This window comes from Pan paniscus, chromosome 18, assembly GCF_029289425.2.
Source record: "Pan paniscus chromosome 18, NHGRI_mPanPan1-v2.0_pri, whole genome shotgun sequence".
NCBI lineage: Eukaryota > Metazoa > Chordata > Mammalia > Primates > Hominidae > Pan > Pan paniscus.
The window spans coordinates 28522153-28532420 of NC_073267.2; the positions used below are offsets into that span (position 1 = coordinate 28522153).

Genomic DNA, 10268 nt, shown 5'->3' on the forward strand with positions numbered 1-10268 from the left:
GAACACATTATGAACATTCTCCCATGTAGCAGGCCATGCCCCCACATTCCAGACTCTTCCCCACAGGCCTATAATTGCCCCCGCCTGTAAGCAGTGGTGGACACTGATATTAAGCTGAACCCCCACCTCTGCAGGTTTATGCTGGACATAAATGCCTGCATTTGCTGTTGAGCCACCCTCTCTCTCTCTCTCTGCATCTTTCTTCAACCCTTGTCTTCCCTTCAAAACTTACCCAAAGGATTATAAACCATTCTACTATAAAGACACATGCACACATATGTTTATTGCAGCACTATTTACAATAGCAAAAACTTGGAGTCGACCCAAATGCCAATCAATGATAGAGCAGATAAAGAAAATGTGGCACATATACACCAGGGAATACTATGCAGCCATAAAAAAGAATGGGTTCATGTCCTTTGCAGGGACATGGATGAAGCTGGAAACCATCATCCTCAGCAAACTAACACAAGAACAGAAACCCAAACACTGCATATTCTCACTCATAAGTGGGAGTTGAACAATGAGAACACATGGACACAGTGGGGAAACACACACCAGGGCCTGTCAGGGAATGGGAGCAAGGAGAGGGAGAGCATTAGGACAAATACCTAATGCATCATGGGCTTAAAACCTAGATGACAGGTTGATAGGTGCAGCAAACCACCATGGCACATGTATACCTATGTAACAAACCTGCACATTCTGCACTTGTATCCCAGAACTTAAAGTAAAATTTAAATTTTTTTAATGAGAATGGCTCAAGATGTAACTGAAGCTTTATTCCTGTGTTCATCATGCCGTTAAACTTCATTCAGTAAGACATATCTTCTTCTGCTTTCGTTGGAAACTTCCCCTAGACTCTTCTGCTCTTGACTGCCCAATGACACCAGCACTAGAAATGTCAGCCCCATGAGAGCAGACATCTGTGTTGGTTTGACAATGTAACGCAGCATCTAGAGGAGTGGTATGCAGTAAATATTTGTTGAAAGATTAAAATAGAGTCTCAATTCAATAAATAGTGTGTCCAGACCAAAGTAGTCATCCAACTCTGAACTCAATTTAACCATCGATCTTGCAGTTTCCCAGATCCACTCTATGTCGGACTGGAAGCTAGCACTGGGAAGGCGGGTGTGATTGGCTTCTCTCTTCCTTCAATCTGTCTGGCCCCATTGGGAAACTAACACCTCTCCCTTCCGGGGCTGGTACATGGGAAGGAAAGAGGGCAAAGCAGTAGGAGTTGCAATTACATGAACTCATGCTGTGCACGCTGGCTTTGTCGCCTCTAGACCTGGCAGATGTTGAATACTGATCCTCTCATGGAGGACTTGTTAGCACTTTAGAGTTTCCTGCTGGAGTCTTTCCATCTGAAATCTGGGTGCATCTCTATTACAGGTGTTCTTTCCTTGTCCCTATGCATTCACCTCCACATTCCAGAAGGCCCTATTGGATGGGTCCCACGACGATCCCACATCAGCTCCCCCTCCCCTAGCTAGTCCATAGGAAACAGCCATACATCCCTTGCCTTGACAACCTCTGCAAGTGCAAACTGAACCCAACAGTTTTCCTGGTACCACTGGCTGCTTTGCCTTTTGCAAGGGGGGAAGTGACTCAAGCACTGGTATTCCATGTCTCCCAACTGCATGCAGGAAACACATTTCAAGCTCATCTAGGAGAAGAGTCTCTAAGAGTTGATAGTGCTCACCAAATACCTATGTGCTCCTCTGTTTCTCAGTCTCTGTTGCATTTGGATGGAGGCCATGAAACAAGTTCTGGCCAGTAAAGTGAAAGGAATGGCCATATGTCTCTTCTGGATAGAGGCACTTGAGAGCCAGATGTTTCCATCCTCTCTCTTCTCCCTTAAAGGCAGTAAGTTCCAGACAGCACTATCATAACAGGAAGAGGACAACCTGAACTGCACCAGACTTCAACTTGAGCTTGAAATAAATTGTTATTGGATTAAGCAACTGAGATTTCTGGGTTTATTTGTTACTACAACAAAGCCTGTCCTATCCCAACTAATATATCCCATATTCTAGTCTTAAGATTGTACTCTGCACACCCATCCCTAGCTTTGAGATAAAGAGAGCAGGTACCATATATTCCCTAAAGTAGGGAGAGGATAAGGCTTGCAGCAGTGCTTTCTGTACAGATATCATCTTTACAAATTATTTGTCTCTTCTTCATTCTCAATTATTTTCTATTTCTGAAACAGGTAAAAGGGGATTGAGAATTGTGGTATATGTGCCCAACTATTTCATTTGAAAATCTACATAGCTGGGTGCAGTGGCTCATGTCTGTAATCCCAGCACTTTGAGAGGCCAAGGCTGGCAGATCACTAGAGGTCAGGAGTTCGAGACCGGCCTGGCCAACATGGTGAAACCTCATCTCCACTAAAAATACAAAAATTAGCCAGGTGTCGGGGCAGGCACCAGTAATCCCAGCTACTAGGGAGACTGAGGCACTAGAATCACTTGAACCTGGGAGACGGAGGTTGCACTTGAACTCCGGGAGACAGAGGAGCTGAGATCACGCCACTGCACTCCAGCCTGGGTGACAGAGCAAGACTCCGTCTCAAAAAAAAAAAAGAAAAGAAAAGAAAAAATCTGCATACAGTGAATTGGCACCTCAGTTCAAAATTTCCCTTCTATCTTATCTTCGTGCCTAAGTGAAACTTCAATTTTAACATCCTATTACACAAGACCGTTGTGCAAATAACAAGATTGAATAGTACTAATTACCATTCCATGCATTAAGTTGTGCTGGGCAAATAGCATTCATTATTATATTTAATTATCACAGCAACTCTTAGAGACAAGTTACTTTTGTTATGATCCTCATTTTACAGATGAAGAAACTGAGGGTCAGAGAGGTAAGTGACTTGCCCAAAGGTACACACTAGGAACCAGAAAAACAGGGACTTCAACCCAAGTCACGCTGGTGCCAACATCCCTACTGGCAAGCCATATGAACCTCCCTGCCTTGAGCTTCTTCAGTAACAAGGTCAGGAAACTAAAGTTCCCTGACATCACCTGTCTGCCTGTTGGTCAGCAGTGGTAGTGACAACACCAGTATTTGTACCCAGGTCCCTGTCACCAAAGCTGGTGACTATACGACCTCCATGTTTGTCAGGCATCCAGTAGGTAGTAGGTACATGATAACATCAGCTCCTCCTTCCATCTGCTGGGAACAACCCAGTTAGTCAACCTAATGGCTTTCCTTTCAAGAGTACCAATCTCTTTGGCATATCCAGCAGATATATCCAAGGTTTCTTAAGATTTACACTTCTCCGCACCCCATTCCCATGACCATCCCTTAAGGAGTCCCCTCTGTTTCACCCCCAACTTCCCTTTGAAAGATCTATTCCCGTCCCTCCTCCCAGAAACTGTCCAACACCACTGTCCTCCTTGGTCAATTGTTCTAGACGTATTATTTATGGCAAACTCATTTGTCCCTAACACAAATGTAAGATGTAATTCCCCAAGAATTCAAATGTAATTTAAAGTTATTTTCCAATATCTAATTTGCCTTTTATTTATTTAGGGCAATAATTCAGCAGGAACCTCCCAGCCAAAGTGCCAGCGTTTGTTTACAGTGTCAGGCCCAGCAATGGTGGGAAACCACACACCCCAGACACAGACATTACCGATTTAAAAAGTAATTACAACATTGAACACAGCCTCAAATAAAAGCAAAAATGCAGGAGACAAGAGGGGAAGCAAAAACATAAATCGGAAACAATGCCGTTTTCCCCAGACGTTTTGTAATATTTGCAGCCTGCCTGGTACTGGCACCCTGCCCTGGCTGTGCCAGACACAAGCAAAACATCCAGTGAGGAGGGGTGGGGTGGCTCTGCTCTGAAAAGAGGTGGAAAGAAGTGCCTAATCATCAGAGAACATCTGTCTGCCTGTTTGCCTGTCTGTCTTTTGTTTAACATCTTGCTCTGCTAAGCACCCCTTATACTGATCCTCAGGGGATTATGGCAAATGACCAAAACCCCACACAATCAAACTGACTTAACTAGGAAATGGGTATGTTCTGGTTCATGACAGACCATCTGTAGTTCTAGTTTCAGGCACAGTTGGATCCAGGGGCTCAACATCATGTAGAATCTCTCAGTCTCTATCACTTGGCTCTTCTTTCCACAAAGTTGACTTCATTTTCAATCAGTCATTCTCTACCTGGTGGCTAACATAGAATCCTAGCAGCTTTAAGCTTACATCCCATCAGCTTAGTGTTCCCCCAAAGAAAGGAAGTGCTTCTTTTCCCGCCATTCTAGCAAAAATATCAAGTCAGCCTTTCATTGGCCCAACTTGGGTCATGTGCTGATCCGTGAACCAATGATTGTAGCCAGGGAGTTTCAGTCCTTTCATTGGCCAGGCCTGGGTCAGATTCCCACCCCTTGAGAACAAAGGTAGGACCAGTCCCACCCAAACTGAGACTGAGAGCGAGGAAGAGATAATTCATGAAAAGAAAATTGAGGTTCCCATGAGAGCTGAAGGAGCAATAAGACACTGGGTGAGTAAACACGACTAATTTCCACTACAGATTTGAACACTTTCTGTCTGTTTCTAACACCTCTACTCTTTCTACAGTATCTCCAGACCACATTTTTAGACTTGTGAGCACAGTACAGTGACCTCTGCTCCATTCTTGGGAGGATAATAGGACTGTCCTATAGAATGTCAAACTTGCAGATTCTTCCCTCGATTTTATTAAAAGATTCTGTAAACTATAACATAGCACAACTGGGAACAGATGACATTTTGTAGCCACCAAGGGTAGCCTGCTTCAAGTGGCCCAGGACTTCCTGCAAGATGAATATAACAAGAGTTTTTGGGTTTGAATGAGTCAAATAATTGCTGTCTAATTGTCTAACAATTAAGTCACAGGAGAAGCATTTTTGAGTAGTCACACTTTGGACCTGACCCCAAACCAGTGTTCCTGGTTCCTGCTTATACCCCAAGGAATGACTGTGTATGTGAACTGATAGAATTGATTGTAGAGATGTAACTCTGGGGCCAAATGTGTGTAGCTCTTGGCCACACTTAGCACTGAAGGAGTCGGATCATTCTCTCTCAATGGATATCCAGAAACTGGGTCTCACATAATCACAGAACAAAGCATTCACAAGACTGTGCAAAGCTTTCTTCAACAGCAACCCCTCTGGCAACAAGAGGCAACTGCAGCAGTGAACTAATCAGACCCCTGTCCTTAGCCACTTGTAGGTTAACCATGGGCAGACATTCCCCTTGGAACTAAGAACACCTGTATGGTTCACAGATCATTTAAGGGGGCACAGAGAACTCCACAAGAAAAGTGATGAACATTCTACTAATAAGGCAGGTGGTTGCTGAAGCAATTCGTAGGGAAAATGAAAGCACTCTGCCTCACTCAGGCCCCAAGTTTGTGGAGATGTTCTTGCTACCAACACAAGGAATAAATGAGAGTCTGGATCTAGGTTCCTAAGAACCATTCCTGGTATATAGGAATATAGTAATATTTGGCCTTTTACAATTCCAATCAACAGCACTTTTTCCCCTTTTAAATTTTTTTTTAATTTTTTGAGACAAGGTCTTGCTCTGTCACCCAGGCTGGAGTACAGTGTTATGATCTCAGCTCACTGCAACCTCCACCTCCTTGGTTCAAGCGGCTTTTCTGTCTCAGTCTTCTGAGTAGCTAGAACTACAGGTACACACCACCTCACTTGGCTAATTTTTTTTTTGTATTACTAGAGATGGGGTTTCACTGTGTAGGCTAGGCTAGTCTTGAACTCCTGACCTGATCCATCCGCCTTGGCCTCCCAAAGTGCTGGTATTACAGGCATAAGCCACCACATCCAGCCATTTTTTCAGTTTTTATTGTTGTTGTCACTTGCCACAGACCATGATCGTCTCTTACTCAAACACCACTGTATTTAATGTAATCCCATCTGAAATTCTGTGAGGTAGATAGCATTATCATTCATCCCCACATTATCGATTTTTTTTAATGGAGGTTCAGAAAGGGAAGATGATATGCCCAAAGTCACACCATGGTAGAACCAGGACTAGAACTCAGATTTCCCGCTCCCCAACTAGTGCTTGCATTAACTAAGGGCTTTGTGTTCTCAAACACAATGGGCAAAGGGAGACAGAAAACTTGTGTTTCTTGAACATCTGTGATGGCAGGCACCACGCTGGGCATGTTTACATATATCAGCTCATTTACTCTTCTCCACAGTCCCATGAGGCCTCTGTGGTATCATTTCCCCCATTTTAGTCAAATGGAGGCACAAAGAGAGAGGCGGTACCTTTCTCTGAATCACTGTACAGCAGGAGTCTCTGACGGGATTCAGCATAAAGAGGACATTTTTCCAGGAAGGAAGCTCCCTGCCCAACGGGACTGGTGGAGTCTCATCCTCACTCCTACTCTCCAGAGACATCACTGAACCACTCCACTCTTCCCAGGAAACAAATTCTGGGCACACTCCAGGGTCCCTGAAAAAGACTCCCTCACCTCCAACTTTACCAGCTGGCTCCATCCAAGAGTGAAACTGGCCCAATTTTCCCATAGAATTAGGGGTGTAAACATATACAACTTTGGTATAAAAGGAAAAATTGAAGTTATTTGTTAAATATACTCAGTTCCTAATTGGTATCCATCTCTGTACTAAACATCAAAAAAATAAAGTCCAGACTCTCAAGCATGTAAATGAACAATTTTACAATTGTTCATTTGATTATAAGTCTGTGATATGGTTTGGCTGTGTCCCAACCCAAATCGCATCTTGAATTGTAGCTTCCATAATCCCATGTGTAGTGGGAGGGACCCAGTGGGAGGAAATTGAATGATGGGGGCTGGTTTTCCCATGCTGTTCTCATGGTAGTGAATAAGTCTCACAAGATCTGATGGTTTTATAAAGGGCAGCTAGTTCCCCTGCACACACCCTCATGCCTGCTGCCATGTAAGACGTGCCTTTGCTCCTCCTTCACCTTCCACCATGATTGTGAGGCTTCCCCAGCCATGTGGAAATGTGAGTTCATTAAACCACTTTTTCTTTATAAATTACCCAGTCTCAGGTATTTCTTCATAGCAGTATGAAAATGAACTAATTCAGGCTGCTGCAAGGAACAGGAAAGGGCCAGAGACAAGGCAAAGCTGGAGCATGCTAGAAGACAGATCTTGTCTTGAAGAGTCTAAAACTGTCATTAAAGTCTCCCTGAAAGTTTGCAGATTACACTTAGGGATTTATAAGTGCTCAGCAATAACTTATTAAAATTTTAGTGTGTTCACAAATACTAGCACATTCTGGATCATCTCCCTGACAACCAGAATGGAATCCATGCAATGATTTGATTTGTGATCATTTTGGGGTCTAGTAATAATGTGTGTTTTTTCTCATTAAATTTTGTTTTAATGGGTCTCAAAATTCTGTGACAGATTTTTGGTCAAGTTGCTTCCATTGAAAAGTACTGATTTTAAAAACTAATAATTTATAACTGCCACACGAAAAAACAAAACAAAACAAAAAACCAAAGTGGTCCACAAAACATTCTCCTTTCCTTCTGAAGGTTTTATGATGCATTGTTATCATTAACCAGTCTTTTACCATTAAACTTAAATGGACAATTGAAACAAACAGTCCTGAGACTGTTCTTCCACCAATTAAGACCAGAGTAGCAGGTATTAGGGATAATATTCATTTAGCCTTCTGAGCTTTCTGGGCAGATTTGGTGACCTTGCCAGCTTCAGCAGCCTTCCTGTCCACTGATTTGATGACACCCACGGCAACTGTCTGTCTCATATCACGAATAGCAAAGCGACCCAGAGGTGAATAGTCTGAGAAGCTCTCAATACACATGAGCTTTCTAGGAACCATATCAACGATGGCAGCATCACCAGATTTCAAGAATTTAGGGCCGTCTTCCAGATTTTTACCGGAATGGAGATCAATCTTTTCCTTCAGCTTAGCAAACTTGCAGGCAATATGAGCCGTGTGGCAATCCAGTACAGGGGCATAGTCCACACTGATTTGGCCTGGGTGGTTCAGGATAATCACCTAAGCAGGGAAGCCAGCTGCTTCCATTTGTGGGTTTTTATTTTGCTGTCACCAGCATCGTTGCTATGACGAACCTCCTTGACGGACATGTTATTGACATTGAAGCCCACATTGTGCCCAGGAAGAGCTTCACTCAAAGCTTCATGGTGCATTTCAACACAATTTACTTCAGTTGTAACACTGACAAGAGCAAAGGTGACCTCCATGCTGGGTTTGAGAATACCAGTGTCCATTCGGCCAACAGGAACAGTACCAATACCACCAATTTTGTAGACATCCTGGAAAGGCAGGCGCAAGGGCTTGTCAATTAGACAAGTTGGTGGTAGGATGCAGTCAAGAAACTCAAGCAGTGTGGTTCCACTGGCATTGCCATCCTTACAGGTTGCTTTCCATCCCTTGAACCAAGGTATATTAGCACTTGACTCCAGCATGTTGTCACCATTCCAACCAGAAATTGGCACAAATGCTGCTGTGTCAGAGTTGTAGCCAATTTTTTTTTTTTTTTTGAGATGGAGTTTCACTCTTGTGGCCCAGGCTAGAGTGCAATTGTGCAATCTTGACTCACCACAACCTCCACCTCCTGGGTTCAAGCAATTCTCCCGCCTCAGCTTCCTGAGTACCTGGGATTACAGGTGTATGCCACCACACCCAGCTAATTTTTGTATTATTAGTAGAGACTGGGTTTCACCATGTTGGCCATATGGGTCTTGAACTCCTGACCTCAGGTGATCCACCCGCTTCAGCCTCCCAAAGTACTGGGATTACAGGCATGAGCCACTGTGTCCTGCCAAATTTTCTTAATGTAAGTGCTGACTTCCTTAACGATTTCCTTGTATCTCTTCTGGTCATAGGGTGGCTCGGTGGAATCCATTTTGTGAACACCAACAATTAGTTGTTTCACACCTAGTGTGTAAGCCAGCGGGCATGCTCACAGGTCTTCCCATACTTGGAAATACCAGCTTCAAATTCACCAACACCAGCAGCAACAATCAGGACAGCACAGTCAGCCTGAGATGTCCCTGTAATCATGTTTTTGATGAAGTCTCTGTGTCCAGGGGCATCAATGTTAGTCACGTAGCACTGGCCAGTCTCAAAATTCCACAGGGAGATATCAATGGTGATACCACATTCATGCTCAGCTTTCAGTCTATCTAAGTCCCAGGCATACTTGAAGGAGCCCTTTCCCATCTCAGCAGCCTCTTTCTCAAATTTTTCAATGGTTCTTTTGTCAATGCCACCACATTTGTAGATCAGATGGCCAGTGGAGGTCGACTTGCCTGAATCTACATGTCCAATGATGACAATGTTGATATGAGTATTTTCCTTTCCCATTTTGGCATTACGAGTAGTTTTCATAACACCTGTGTTCTGGTGGCAAAACCATTGCAAAAAAAAAATAAGTAATAATGTTTTAATTGTCCCAGAACAAGGGGGAAAAGGCGGGGCTGGACTTTATACATAAATGATGTGTTTGTGCCAGATAAAGACTGTGAGATATGATGAGGTTTCTCTTCAAATAATCTAATAAATCTTTTATTCTTTAATTCATAGTACCCCCCACCCCCTGCTTTTCCTTTTTCTCCTTTTTCCTTTTTGCCTTTGTTAAACGACCAGGCACGCCACAATACCAGGCATTATCAATACCAACTCACATTCCTTTCCTTATTTAAAAAAAAAAAAAAAAACTAACTTTCTAGCTCATTACAACATCCCTTCCCCTTCCTCTCCACTTTCTTTTACGTGCCCACCTTATCTAAAAAAATTCAAGTGCTTAGCCAATTGAAATTAGTTTAAATTGTGTGACTCGACCCTGGCCAATGGGGAAAGGGTACAGGGACAGGACTTGCATCAAAAATAAAGACTTGTGCCCCTTTGTTCAGGTGTGCTCTCGTGGCAACTGGCCAAAGAAGCACCCCTCTGCACAGAAGTAAAATTGCTTTGTTAAAAATCCGTTGTTTGAGTGTTCAATTTCCTTAAACTTTTAAGCATTATTCCTAAGAAGACCAACTGAATGGCTTGCAATGCCAGTTATGTTCTAGAACCAAACTGAGGTTCACTCACCCAGAGCAGTAAATCCAGATACCTACCCAGAGGTGTTTGCAGTGATAGAAAGAAAGGCATTTATTGCAGGGTGCCCAGCAAGGAGAATCAGGTCAGGTCATGCTTAAGACCCAAACTCCCCAGTGTCTACAAGCCAAGTACCTGCAAGGTAAGGGTTTTTTTCATT

General features: G+C 43.3%; 1 pseudogene; it reads right to left on the reverse strand.

Moving 5' to 3' along the window:
* Window positions 1-7402: 7402 nt before the first annotated feature.
* LOC100967949 (elongation factor 1-alpha 1-like) lies at window positions 7403-9946 on the reverse strand (annotated as a pseudogene).
* Window positions 9947-10268: the final 322 nt, after the last annotated feature.